We start from the raw sequence: 15,622 nt of genomic DNA on the forward strand, positions 1-15,622 counted from the left end.
AAATTTTCGCGATTTGCGAGATATTTCGCTCGTTTCGACGCTTAAATGGTTGTGCATTGCATTAGCACTGTGAAATGGAGTTCAACGAGCGCTTAAAGGTCGAAATATCTCCAACGGGAAGGAAGTTACGGCCATTTATCGTCCAAAAAATCGAAATTTTCGCGATTTGCGAGATATTTCGCTCGTTTCGACGCTTAAATGGTTGTGCATTGCATTAGCACTGTGAAATGGAGTACAACGAGCGCTTAAACGTTTAAATATCTCCAACGGGAAGGAAGTTACGGCCATTTATCGTCCAAAAAATCGAAATTTTCGCAATTTGCGAGATATTTCGCTCGTTTCGACGCTTAAATGGTTGTGCATTGCATTAGCACTGTGAAATGGAGTTCAACGAGCGCTTAAACGTCGAAATATCTCCAACGGGAAGGAAGTTACGGCCATTTATCGTCCAAAAAATCGAAATTTTCGCGATTTGCGAGATATTTCGCTCGTTTCGACGCTTAAATGGTTGTGCATTGCATTAGCACTGTGAAATTGAGTTCAACGAGCGCTTAAACGTCGAAATATCTCCAACGGGAAGGAAGTTACGGCCATTTATCGTCCAAAAAATCGAAATTTTCGCGATTTGCGAGATATTTCGCTCGTTTCGACGCTTAAATGGTTGTGCATTGCATTAGCACTGTGAAATGGAGTTCAACGAGCGCTTAAACGTCGAAATATCTCCAACGGGAAGGAAGTTACGGCCATTTATCGTCCAAAACATCGAAATTTTCGCGATTTGCGGGATATTTCGCTCGTTTCGACGCTTAAATGGTTGTGCATTGCATTAGCACTGTGAAATGGAGTTCAACGAGCGCTTAAACGTCGAAATATCTCCAACGGGAAGGAAGTTACGGCCATTTATCGTCCAAAAAATCGAAATTTTCGCGATTTGCGAGATATTTCGCTCGTTTCGACGCTTAAATGGTTGTGCATTGCATTAGCACTGTGAAATGGAGTACAACGAGCGCTTAAACGTTTAAATATCTCCAACGGGAAGGAAGTTACGGCCATTTATCGTCCAAAAAATCGAAATTTTCGCAATTTGCGAGATATTTCGCTCGTTTCGACGCTTAAATGGTTGTGCATTGCATTAGCACTGTGAAATGGAGTTCAACGAGCGCTTAAACGTCGAAATATCTCCAACGGGAAGGAAGTTACGGCCATTTATCGTCCAAAAAATCGAAATTTTCGCGATTTGCGAGATATTTCGCTCGTTTCGACGCTTAAATGGTTGTGCATTGCATTAGCACTGTGAAATGGAGTTCAACGAGCGCTTAAACGTCGAAATATCTCCAACGGGAAGGAAGTTACGGCCATTTATCGTCCAAAAAATCGAAATTTTCGCGATTTGCGAGATATTTCGCTCGTTTCGACGCTTAAATGGTTGTGCATTGCATTAGCACTGTGAAATGGAGTACAACGAGCGCTTAAACGTTTAAATATCTCCAATGGGAAGGAAGTTACGGCCATTTATCGTCCAAAAAATCGAAATTTTCGCAATTTGCGAGATATTTCGCTCGTTTCGACGCTTAAATGGTTGTGCATTGCATTAGCACTGTGAAATGGAGTACAACGAGCGCTTAAACGTCGAAATATCTCCAACGGGAAGGAAGTTACGGCCATTTATCGTCCAAAAAATCGATATTTTCGCGATTTGCGAGATATTTCGCTCGTTTCGACGCTTAAATGGTTGTGCATTGCATTAGCACTGTGAAATGGAGTTCAACGAGCGCTTAAACGTCGAAATATCTCCAACGGGAAGGAAGTTACGGCCATTTATCGTCCAAAAAATCGAAATTTTCGCGATTTGCGAGATATTTCGCTCGTTTCGACGCTTAAATGGTTGTGCATTGCATTAGCACTGTGAAATGGAGTTCAACGAGCGCTTAAACGTCGAAATATCTCCAACGGGAAGGAAGTTACGGCCATTTATCGTCCAAAAAATCGAAATTTTCGCGATTTGCGAGATATTTCGCTCGTTTCGACGCTTAAATGGTTGTGCATTGCATTAGCACTGTGAAATGGAGTTCAACGAGCGCTTAAACGTCGAAATATCTCCAACGGGAAGGAAGTTACGGCCATTTATCGTCCAAAAAATCGAAATTTTCGCGATTTGCGAGATATTTCGCTCGTTTCGACGCTTAAATGGTTGTGCATTGCATTAGCACTGTGAAATGGAGTTCAACGAGCGCTTAAAGGTCGAAATATCTCCAACGGGAAGGAAGTTACGGCCATTTATCGTCCAAAAAATCGAAATTTTCGCGATTTGCGAGATATTTCGCTCGTTTCGACGCTTAAATGGTTGTGCATTGCATTAGCACTGTGAAATGGAGTACAACGAGCGCTTAAACGTTTAAATATCTCCAACGGGAAGGAAGTTACGGCCATTTATCGTCCAAAAAATCGAAATTTTCGCAATTTGCGAGATATTTCGCTCGTTTCGACGCTTAAATGGTTGTGCATTGCATTAGCACTGTGAAATGGAGTTCAACGAGCGCTTAAACGTCGAAATATCTCCAACGGGAAGGAAGTTACGGCCATTTATCGTCCAAAAAATCGAAATTTTCGCGATTTGCGAGATATTTCGCTCGTTTCGACGCTTAAATGGTTGTGCATTGCATTAGCACTGTGAAATGGAGTTCAACGAGCGCTTAAACGTCGAAATATCTCCAACGGGAAGGAAGTTACGGCCATTTATCGTCCAAAAAATCGAAATTTTCGCGATTTGCGAGATATTTCGCTCGTTTCGACGCTTAAATGGTTGTGCATTGCATTAGCACTGTGAAATTGAGTTCAACGAGCGCTTAAACGTCGAAATATCTCCAACGGGAAGGAAGTTACGGCCATTTATCGTCCAAAAAATCGAAATTTTCGCGATTTGCGAGATATTTCGCTCGTTTCGACGCTTAAATGGTTGTGCATTGCATTAGCACTGTGAAATGGAGTTCAACGAGCGCTTAAACGTCGAAATATCTCCAACGGGAAGGAAGTTACGGCCATTTATCGTCCAAAACATCGAAATTTTCGCGATTTGCGGGATATTTCGCTCGTTTCGACGCTTAAATGGTTGTGCATTGCATTAGCACTGTGAAATGGAGTTCAACGAGCGCTTAAACGTCGAAATATCTCCAACGGGAAGGAAGTTACGGCCATTTATCGTCCAAAAAATCGAAATTTTCGCGATTTGCGAGATATTTCGCTCGTTTCGACGCTTAAATGGTTGTGCATTGCATTAGCACTGTGAAATGGAGTACAACGAGCGCTTAAACGTTTAAATATCTCCAATGGGAAGGAAGTTACGGCCATTTATCGTCCAAAAAATCGAAATTTTCGCAATTTGCGAGATATTTCGCTCGTTTCGACGCTTAAATGGTTGTGCATTGCATTAGCACTGTGAAATGGAGTACAACGAGCGCTTAAACGTCGAAATATCTCCAACGGGAAGGAAGTTACGGCCATTTATCGTCCAAAAAATCGATATTTTCGCGATTTGCGAGATATTTCGCTCGTTTCGACGCTTAAATGGTTGTGCATTGCATTAGCACTGTGAAATGGAGTTCAACGAGCGCTTAAACGTCGAAATATCTCCAACGGGAAGGAAGTTACGGCCATTTATCGTCCAAAAAATCGAAATTTTCGCGATTTGCGAGATATTTCGCTCGTTTCGACGCTTAAATGGTTGTGCATTGCATTAGCACTGTGAAATGGAGTTCAACGAGCGCTTAAACGTCGAAATATCTCCAACGGGAAGGAAGTTACGGCCATTTATCGTCCAAAAAATCGAAATTTTCGCGATTTGCGAGATATTTCGCTCGTTTCGACGCTTAAATGGTTGTGCATTGCATTAGCACTGTGAAATGGAGTTCAACGAGCGCTTAAACGTCGAAATATCTCCAACGGGAAGGAAGTTACGGCCATTTATCGTCCAAAAAATCGAAATTTTCGCGATTTGCGAGATATTTCGCTCGTTTCGACGCTTAAATGGTTGTGCATTGCATTAGCACTGTGAAATGGAGTTCAACGAGCGCTTAAAGGTCGAAATATCTCCAACGGGAAGGAAGTTACGGCCATTTATCGTCCAAAAAATCGAAATTTTCGCGATTTGCGAGATATTTCGCTCGTTTCGACGCTTAAATGGTTGTGCATTGCATTAGCACTGTGAAATGGAGTACAACGAGCGCTTAAACGTTTAAATATCTCCAACGGGAAGGAAGTTACGGCCATTTATCGTCCAAAAAATCGAAATTTTCGCAATTTGCGAGATATTTCGCTCGTTTCGACGCTTAAATGGTTGTGCATTGCATTAGCACTGTGAAATGGAGTTCAACGAGCGCTTAAACGTCGAAATATCTCCAACGGGAAGGAAGTTACGGCCATTTATCGTCCAAAAAATCGAAATTTTCGCGATTTGCGAGATATTTCGCTCGTTTCGACGCTTAAATGGTTGTGCATTGCATTAGCACTGTGAAATGGAGTTCAACGAGCGCTTAAACGTCGAAATATCTCCAACGGGAAGGAAGTTACGGCCATTTATCGTCCAAAAAATCGAAATTTTCGCGATTTGCGAGATATTTCGCTCGTTTCGACGCTTAAATGGTTGTGCATTGCATTAGCACTGTGAAATGGAGTTCAACGAGCGCTTAAACGTCGAAATATCTCCAACGGGAAGGAAGTTACGGCCATTTATCGTCCAAAAAATCGAAATTTTCGCGATTTGCGAGATATTTCGCTCGTTTCGACGCTTAAATGGTTGTGCATTGCATTAGCACTGTGAAATGGAGTTCAACGAGCGCTTAAAGGTCGAAATATCTCCAACGGGAAGGAAGTTACGGCCATTTATCGTCCAAAAAATCGAAATTTTCGCGATTTGCGAGATATTTCGCTCGTTTCGACGCTTAAATGGTTGTGCATTGCATTAGCACTGTGAAATGGAGTACAACGAGCGCTTAAACGTTTAAATATCTCCAACGGGAAGGAAGTTACGGCCATTTATCGTCCAAAAAATCGAAATTTTCGCAATTTGCGAGATATTTCGCTCGTTTCGACGCTTAAATGGTTGTGCATTGCATTAGCACTGTGAAATGGAGTTCAACGAGCGCTTAAACGTCGAAATATCTCCAACGGGAAGGAAGTTACGGCCATTTATCGTCCAAAAAATCGAAATTTTCGCGATTTGCGAGATATTTCGCTCGTTTCGACGCTTAAATGGTTGTGCATTGCATTAGCACTGTGAAATGGAGTTCAACGAGCGCTTAAACGTCGAAATATCTCCAACGGGAAGGAAGTTACGGCCATTTATCGTCCAAAAAATCGAAATTTTCGCGATTTGCGAGATATTTCGCTCGTTTCGACGCTTAAATGGTTGTGCATTGCATTAGCACTGTGAAATGGAGTTCAACGAGCGCTTAAACGTCGAAATATCTCCAACGGGAAGGAAGTTACGGCCATTTATCGTCCAAAAAATCGAAATTTTCGCGATTTGCGAGATATTTCGCTCGTTTCGACGCTTAAATGGTTGTGCATTGCATTAGCACTGTGAAATGGAGTTCAACGAGCGCTTAAACGTCGAAATATCTCCAACGGGAAGGAAGTTACGGCCATTTATCGTCCAAAAAATCGAAATTTTCGCGATTTGCGAGATATTTCGCTCGTTTCGACGCTTAAATGGTTGTGCATTGCATTAGCACTGTGAAATGGAGTTCAACGAGCGCTTAAACGTCGAAATATCTCCAACGGGAAGGAAGTTACGGCCATTTCTCGTCCAAAAAATCGAAATTTTCGCGATTTGCGAGATATTTCGCTCGTTTCGACGCTTAAATGGTTGTGCATTGCATTAGCACTGTGAAATGGAGTTGAACGAGCGCTTAAAGGTCGAAATATCTCCAACGGGAAGGAAGTTACGGCCATTTATCGACCAAAAAATCGAAATTTTCGCAATTTGCGAGATAGTTCGCTCGTTTCGACGCTTAAATGGTTGTGCATTGCATTAGCACTGTGAAATGGAGTTCAACGAGCGCTTAAAGGTCGAAATATCTCCAACGGGAAGGAAGTTACGGCCATTTATCGTCCAAAAAATCGAAATTTTCGCGATTTGCGAGATATTTCGCTCGTTTCGACGCTTAAATGGTTGTGCATTGCATTAGCACTGTGAAATGGAGTACAACGAGCGCTTAAACGTTTAAATATCTCCAACGGGAAGGAAGTTACGGCCATTTATCGTCCAAAAAATCGAAATTTTCGCAATTTGCGAGATATTTCGCTCGTTTCGACGCTTAAATGGTTGTGCATTGCATTAGCACTGTGAAATGGAGTTCAACGAGCGCTTAAACGTCGAAATATCTCCAACGGGAAGGAAGTTACGGCCATTTATCGTCCAAAAAATCGAAATTTTCGCGATTTGCGAGATATTTCGCTCGTTTCGACGCTTAAATGGTTGTGCATTGCATTAGCACTGTGAAATTGAGTTCAACGAGCGCTTAAACGTCGAAATATCTCCAACGGGAAGGAAGTTACGGCCATTTATCGTCCAAAAAATCGAAATTTTCGCGATTTGCGAGATATTTCGCTCGTTTCGACGCTTAAATGGTTGTGCATTGCATTAGCACTGTGAAATGGAGTTCAACGAGCGCTTAAACGTCGAAATATCTCCAACGGGAAGGAAGTTACGGCCATTTATCGTCCAAAACATCGAAATTTTCGCGATTTGCGGGATATTTCGCTCGTTTCGACGCTTAAATGGTTGTGCATTGCATTAGCACTGTGAAATGGAGTTCAACGAGCGCTTAAACGTCGAAATATCTCCAACGGGAAGGAAGTTACGGCCATTTATCGTCCAAAAAATCGAAATTTTCGCGATTTGCGAGATATTTCGCTCGTTTCGACGCTTAAATGGTTGTGCGTTGCATTAGCACTGTGAAATGGAGTTCAACGAGCGCTTAAACGTCGAAATATCTCCAACGGGAAGGAAGTTACGGCCATTTATCGTCCAAAAAATCGAAATTTTCGCGATTTGCGAGATATTTCGCTCGTTTCGACGCTTAAATGGTTGTGCATTGCATTAGCACTGTGAAATGGAGTTCAACGAGCGCTTAAACGTCGAAATATCTCCAACGGGAAGGAAGTTACGGCCATTTATCTTCCAAAAAATCGAAATTTTCGCGATTTGCGAGATATTTCGCTCGTTTCGACGCTTAAATGGTTGTGCATTGCATTAGCACTGTGAAATGGAGTTCTACGAGCGCTTAAACGTCGAAATATCTCCAACGGGAAGGAAGTTACGGCCATTTATCGTCCAAAAAATCGAAATTTTCGCGATTTGCGAGATATTTCGCTCGTTTCGACGCTTAAATGGTTGTGCATTGCATTAGCACTGTGAAATGGAGTTCAACGAGCGCTTAAACGTCGAAATATCTCCAACGGGAAGGAAGTTACGGCCATTTATCGTCCAAAAAATCGAAATTTTCGCGATTTGCGAGATATTTCGCTCGTTTCGACGCTTAAATGGTTGTGCATTGCATTAGCACTGTGAAATGGAGTTCAACGAGCGCTTAAACGTCGAAATATCTCCAACGGGAAGGAAGTTACGGCCATTTAACGTCCAAAAAATCGAAATTTTCGCGATTTGCGAGATATTTCGCTCGTTTCGACGCTTAAATGGTTGTGCGTTGCATTAGCACTGTGAAATGGAGTTCAACGAGCGCTTAAACGTCGAAATATCTCCAACGGGAAGGAAGTTGCGGCCATTTATCGTCCAAAAAATCGAAATTTTCGCGATTTGCGAGATTTTTCGCTCGTTTCGACGCTTAAATGGTTGTGCATTGCATTAGCACTGTGAAATGGAGTTCAACGAGCGCTTAAACGTCGAAATATCTCCAACGGGAAGGAAGTTACGGCCATTTATCGTCCAAAAAATCGAAATTTTCGCGATTTGCGAGATATTTCGCTCGTTTCGACGCTTAAATGGTTGTGCATTGCATTAGCACTGTGAAATTGAGTTCAACGAGCGCTTAAACGTCGAAATATCTCCAACGGGAAGGAAGTTACGGCCATTTATCGTCCAAAAAATCGAAATTTTCGCGATTTGCGAGATATTTCGCTCGTTTCGACGCTTAAATGGTTGTGCATTGCATTAGCACTGTGAAATGGAGTTCAACGAGCGCTTAAACGTCGAAATATCTCCAACGGGAAGGAAGTTACGGCCATTTAACGTCCAAAAAATCGAAATTTTCGCGATTTGCGAGATATTTCGCTCGTTTCGACGCTTAAATGGTTGTGCATTGCATTAGCACTGTGAAATGGAGTTCAACGAGCGCTTAAACGTCGAAATACCTCCAACGGGAAGGAAGTTACGGCCATTTATCGTCCAAAAAATCGAAATTTTCGCGATTTGCGAGATATTTCGCTCGTTTCGACGCTTAAATGGTTGTGCATTGCATTAGCACTGTGAAATGGAGTTCAACGAGCGCTTAAACGTCGAAATACCTCCAACGGGAAGGAAGTTATGGCCATTTATCGTCCAAAAAATCGAAATTTTCGCGATTTGCGAGATATTTCGCTCGTTTCGACGCTTAAATGGTTGTGCATTGCATTAGCACTGTGAAATGGAGTTCAACGAGCGCTTAAACGTCGAAATACCTCCAACGGGAAGGAAGTTACGGCCATTTATCGTCCAAAAAATCGAAATTTTCGCGATTTGCGAGATATTTCGCTCGTTTCGACGCTTAAATGGTTGTGCATTGCATTAGCACTGTGAAATGGAGTTCAACGAGCGCTTAAACGTAGAAATATCTCCAACGGGAAGGAAGTTACGGCCATTTATCGTCCAAAAAATCGAAATTTTCGCGATTTGCGAGATATTTCGCTCGTTTCGACGCTTAAATGGTTGTGCATTGCATTAGCACTGTGAAATGGAGTTCAACGAGCGCTTAAACGTCGAAATATCTCCAACGGGAAGGAAGTTACGGCCATTTATCGTCCAAAAAATCGAAATTTTCGCGATTTGCGAGATATTTCGCTCGTTTCGACGCTTAAATGGTTGTGCATTGCATTAGCACTGTGAAATGGAGTTCAACGAGCGCTTAAACGTCGAAATATCTCCAACGGGAAGGAAGTTACGGCCATTTATCGTCCAAAAAATCGAAATTTTCGCGATTTGCGAGATATTTCGCTCGTTTCGACGCTTAAATGGTTGTGCATTGCATTAGCACTGTGAAATGGAGTTCAACGAGCGCTTAAACGTCGAAATATCTCCAACGGGAAGGAAGTTACGGCCATTTATCGTCCAAAAAATCGAAATTTTCGCGATTTGCAAGATATTTCGCTCGTTTCGACGCTTAAATGGTTGTGCATTGCATTAGCACTGTGAAATGGAGTTCAACGAGCGCTTAAACGTCGAAATATCTCCAACGGGAAGGAAGTTACGGCCATTTATCGTCCAAAAAATCGAAATTTTCGCGATTTGCGAGATATTTCGCTCGTTTCGACGCTTAAATGGTTGTGCATTGCATTAGCACTGTGAAATGGAGTTCAACGAGCGCTTAAACGTCGAAATATCTCCAACGGGAAGGAAGTTACGGCCATTTATCGTCCAAAAAATCGAAATTTTCGCGATTTGCGAGATATTTCGCTCGTTTCGACGCTTAAATGGTTGTGCATTGCATTAGCACTGTGAAATGGAGTTCAACGAGCGCTTAAACGTCGAAATATCTCCAACGGGAAGGAAGTTACGGCCATTTATCGTCCAAAAAATCGAAATTTTCGCGATTTGCGAGATATTTCGCTCGTTTCGACGCTTAAATGGTTGTGCATTGCATTAGCACTGTGAAATGGAGTTCAACGAGCGCTTAAACGTCGAAATATCTCCAACGGGAAGGAAGTTACGGCCATTTATCTTCCAAAAAATCGAAATTTTCGCGATTTGCGAGATATTTCGCTCGTTTCGACGCTTAAATGGTTGTGCATTGCATTAGCACTGTGAAATGGAGTTCAACGAGCGCTTAAACGTCGAAATATCTCCAACGGGAAGGAAGTTACGGCCATTTATCGTCCAAAAAATCGAAATTTTCGCGATTTGCGAGATATTTCGCTCGTTTCGACGCTTAAATGGTTGCGCATTGCATTAGCGCTGTGAAATGGAGTTCAACGAGCGCTTAAACGTCGAAATATCTCCAACGGGAAGGAAGTTACGGCCATTTATCGTCCAAAAAATCGAAATTTTCGCGATTTGCGAGATATTTCGCTCGTTTCGACGCTTAAATGGTTGTGCATTGCATTAGCACTGTGAAATGGAGTTCAACGAGCGCTTAAACGTCGAAATATCTCCAACGGGAAGGAAGTTACGGCCATTTATCGTCCAAAAAATCGAAATTTTCGCGATTTGCGAGATATTTCGCTCGTTTCGACGCTTAAATGGATGTGCATTGCATTAGCACTGTGAAATGGAGTTCAACGAGCGCTTAAACGTCGAAATATCTCCAACGGGAAGGAAGTTACGGCCATTTATCGTCCAAAAAATCGAAATTTTCGCGATTTGCGAGATATTTCTCTCGTTTCGACGCTTAAATGGTTGTGCATTGCATTAGCGCTGTGAAATGGAGTTCAACGAGCGCTTAAACGTCGAAATATCTCCAACGGGAAGGAAGTTACGGCCATTTATCGTCCAAAAAATCGAAATTTTCGCGATTTGCGAGATATTTCGCTCGTTTCGACGCTTAAATGGTTGTGCATTGCATTAGCACTGTGAAATGGAGTTCAACGAGCGCTTAAACGTCGAAATATCTCCAACGGGAAGGAAGTTACGGCAATTTATCGTCCGAAAAATCGAAATTTTCGCGATTTGCGAGATATTTCGCTCGTTTCGACGCTTAAATGGTTGTGCATTGCATTAGCACTGTGAAATGGAGTTCAACGAGCGCTTAAACGTCGAAATATCTCCAACGGGAAGGAAGTTACGGCCATTTATCGTCCAAAAAATCGAAATTTTCGCGATTTGCGAGATATTTCGCTCGTTTCGACGCGTAAATGGTTGTGCATTGCATTAGCACTGTGAAATGGAGTTCAACGAGCGCTTAAACGTCGAAATATCACCAACGGGGAGGAAGTTACGGCCATTTATCGTCCAAAAAATCGAAATTTTCGCGATTTGCGAGATATTTCGCTCGTTTCGACGCTTAAATGGTTGTGCATTGCATTAGCACTGTGAAATGGAGTTCAACGAGCGCTTAAACGTCGAAATATCTCCAACGGGAAGGAAGTTACGGCCATTTATCGTCCAAAAAATCGAAATTTTCGCGATTTGCGAGATATTTCGCTCGTTTCGACGCTTAAATGGTTGTGCATTGCATTAGCACTGTGAAATGGAGTTCAACGAGCGCTTAATCGTCGAAATATCTCCAACGGGAAGGAAGTTACGGCCATTTGTCGTCCAAAAAATCGAAATTTTCGCGATTTGCGAGATATTTCGCTCGTTTCGACGCTTAAATGGTTGTGCATTGCATTAGCACTGTGAAATGGAGTTCAACGAGCGCTTAAACGTCGAAATATCTCCAACGGGAAGGAAGTTACGGCCATTTATCGTCCAAAAAATCGAAATTTTCGCGATTTGCGAGATATTTCGCTCGTTTCGACGCTTAAATGGTTGTGCATTGCATTAGCACTGTGAAATGGAGTTCAACGAGCGCTTAAACGTCGAAATATCTCCAACGGGAAGGAAGTTACGGCCATTTATCGTCCAAAAAATCGAAATTTTCGCGATTTGCGAGATATTTCGCTCGTTTCGACGCTTAAATGGTTGTGCATTGCATTAGCACTGTGAAATGGAGTTCAACGAGCGCTAAAACGTCGAAATATCTCCAACGGGAAGGAAGTTACGGCCATTTATCGTCCAAAAAATCGAAATTTTCGCGATTTGCGAGATATTTCGCTCGTTTCGACGCTTAAATGGTTGTGCATTGCATTAGCGCTGTGAAATGGAGTTCAACGAGCGCTTAAACGTCGAAATATCTCCAACGGGAAGGAAGTTACGGCCATTTATCGTCCAAAAAATCGAAATTTTCGCGATTTGCGAGATATTTCGCTCGTTTCGACGCTTAAATGGTTGTGCATTGCATTAGCACTGTGAAATGGAGTTCAACGAGCGCTTAAACGTCGAAATATCTACAACGGGAAGGAAGTTACGGCCATTTATCGTCCAAAAAATCGAAATTTTCGCGATTTGCGAGATATTTCGCTCGTTTCGACTCTTAAATGGTTGTGCATTGCATTAGCACTGTGAAATGGAGTTCAACGAGCGCTTAAACGTCGAAATATCTCCAACGGGAAGGAATTTACGGCCATTTATCGTCCAAAAAATCGAAATTTTCGCGATTTGCGAGATATTACGCTCGTTTCGACGCTTAAATGTTTGTGCATTGCACTAGCACTGTGAAATGGAGTTCAACGAGCGCTTAAACGTCGAAATATCTCCAACGGGAAGGAAGATTTTTTGGACGATAAATGGCCGTAACTTCCTTCCCGTTGGAGATATTTCGACGTTTAAGCGCTCGTTGAACTCCATTTCACAGTGCTAATGCAATGCACAACCATTTACGCGTCGAATCGAGCGAAATATCTCGCAAATCGCGAAAATTTCGATTTTTTGGACGATAAATGGCCGTAACTTCCTTCCCGTTGGAGATATTTCGACGTTTAAGCGCTCGTTGAACTCCTTTTCACAGTGCTGATGCAATGCACAACCATTTAAGCGTCGAAACGAGCGAAATATCTCGCAAATCGCGAAAATTTCGATTTTTTGGACGATAAATGGCCGTAACTTCCTTCCCGTTGGAGATATTTCGACGTTTAAGCGCTCGTTGAACTCCATTTCACAGTGCTGATGCAATGCACAACCATTTAAGCGTCGAAACGAGCGAAATATCTCGCAAATCGCGAAAATTTCGATTTTTTGGACGATAAATGGCCGTAACTTCCTTCCCGTTGGAGATATTTCGACGTTTAAGCGCTCGTTGAACTCCATTTCACAGTGCTAATGCAATGCACAACCATTTAAGCGTCGAAACGAGCGAAATATCTCGCAAATCGCGAAAATTTCAATTTTGTGGACGATAAATGGCCGTAACTTCTTTCCCGTTGGAGATATTTCGACGTTTAAGCGCTCGTTGAACTCCATTTCACAGTGCTAATGCAATGCACAACCATTTAAGCGTCGAAACGAGCGAAATATCTCGCAAATCGCGAAAATTTCGATTTTTTGGACGATAAATGGCCGTAACTTCCTTCCCGTTGGAGATATTTCGACGATTAAGCGCTCGTTGAACTCCATTTCACAGTGCTAATGCAATGCTCAACCATTTAAGCGTCGAAACGAGCGAAATATCTCGCAAATCGCGAAAATTTCGATTTTTTGGACGATAAATGGCCGTAACTTCCTTCCCGTTGGAGATATTTCGACGTTTAAGCGCTCGTTGAACTCCATTTCACAGTGCTAATGCAATGCACAACCATTTAAGCGTCGAAACGAGCGAAATATCTCGCAAATCGCGAAAATTTCGATTTTTTGGACGATAAATGGCCGTAACTTCCTTCCCGTTGGAGATATTTCGACGTTTAAGCGCTCGTTGAACTCCTTTTCACAGTGCTGATGCAATGCACAACCATTTAAGCGTCGAAACGAGCGAAATATCTCGCAAATCGCGAAAATTTCGATTTTTTGGACGATAAATGGCCGTAACTTCCTTCCCGTTGGAGATATTTCGACGTTTAAGCGCTCGTTGAACTCCATTTCACAGTGCTGATGCAATGCAAAACCATTTAAGCGTCGAAACGAGCGAAATATCTCGCAAATCGCGAAAATTTCGATTTTTTGGACGATAAATGGCCGTAAGTTCCTTCCCGTTGGAGATATTTCGACGTTTAAGCGCTCGTTGAAGTCCATTTCACAGTGCTAATGCAATGCACAACCATTTAAGCGTCGAAACGAGCGAAATATCTCGCAAATCGCGAAAATTTCAATTTTGTGGACGATAAATGGCCGTAACTTCTTTCCCGTTGGAGATATTTCGACGTTTAAGCGCTCGTTGAACTCCATTTCACAGTGCTAATGCAATGCACAACCATTTAAGCGTCGAAACGAGCGAAATATCTCGCAAATCGCGAAAATTTCGATTTTTTGGACGATAAATGGCCGTAACTTCCTTCCCGTTGGAGATATTTCGACGGTTAAGCGCTCGTTGAACTCCATTTCACAGTGCTAATGCAATGCTCAACCATTTAAGCGTCGAAACGAGCGAAATATCTCGCAAATCGCGAAAATTTCGATTTTTTGGACGATAAATGGCCGTAACTTCCTTCCCGTTGGAGATATTTCGACGTTTAAGCGCTCGTTGAACTCCATTTCACAGTGCTAATGCAATGCACAACCATTTAAGCGTCGAAACGAGCGAAATATCTCGCAAATCGCGAAAATTTCGATTTTTTGGACGATAAATGGCCGTAAATTCCTTCCCGTTGGAGATATTTCGACGTTTAAGCTCTCGTTGAACTCCATTTCACAGTGCTAATGCAATGCACAACCATTTACGCGTCGAATCGAGCGAAATATCTCGCAAATCGCGAAAATTTCGATTTTTTGGACGATAAATGGCCGTACCTTCCTTCCCGTTGGAGATATTTCGACGTTTAAGCGCTCGTTGAACTCCATTTCACAGTGCTGATGCAATGCACAACCATTTAAGCGTCGAAACGAGCGAAATATCTCGCAAATCGCGAAAATTTCGATTTTTCGGACGATAAATGGCCGTAACTTCCTTCCCGTTGGAGATATTTCGACGATTAAGCGCTCGTTGAACTCCATTTCACAGTGCTAATGCAATGCACAACCATTTAAGCGTCGAAACGAGCGAAATATCTCGCAAATCGCGAAAATTTCGATTTTTTGGACGATAAATGGCCGTAACTTCCTTCCCGTCGGAGATATTTCGACGTTTAAGCGCTCGTTGAACTCCATTTCACAGTGCTAATGCAATGCACAACCATTTAAGCGTCGAAACGAGCGAAATATCTCGCAAATCGCGAAAATTTCGATTTTTTGGACGATAAATGGCCGTACCTTCCTTCCCGTTGGAGATATTTCGACGTTTAAGCGCTCGTTGAACTCCATTTCACAGTGCTAATGCAATGCACAACCATTTAAGCGTCGAAACGAGCGAAATATCTCGCAAATCGCGAAAATTTCGATTTTTCGGACGATAAATGGCCGTACCTTCCTTCCCGTTGGAGATATTTCGACGTTTAAGCGCTCGTTGAACTCCATTTCACAGTGCTGATGCAATGCACAACCATTTAAGCGTCGAAACGAGCGAAATATCTCGCAAATCGCGAAAATTTCGATTTTTCGGACGATAAATGGCCGTAACTTCCTTCCCGTTGGAGATATTTCGACGTTTAAGCGCTCGTTGAACTCCATTTCACAGTGCTAATGCAATGCACAACAATTTAAGCGTCGAAACGAGCGAAATATCTCGCAAATCGCGAAAATTTCGATTTTTCGGACGATAAATGGCCGTAACTTCCTTCCCGTTGGAGA

This window comes from Bombus vancouverensis, chromosome 9 (assembly GCF_051014615.1).
Source record: "Bombus vancouverensis nearcticus chromosome 9, iyBomVanc1_principal, whole genome shotgun sequence".
Classification (NCBI taxonomy): Eukaryota; Metazoa; Arthropoda; class Insecta; order Hymenoptera; family Apidae; genus Bombus; species Bombus vancouverensis.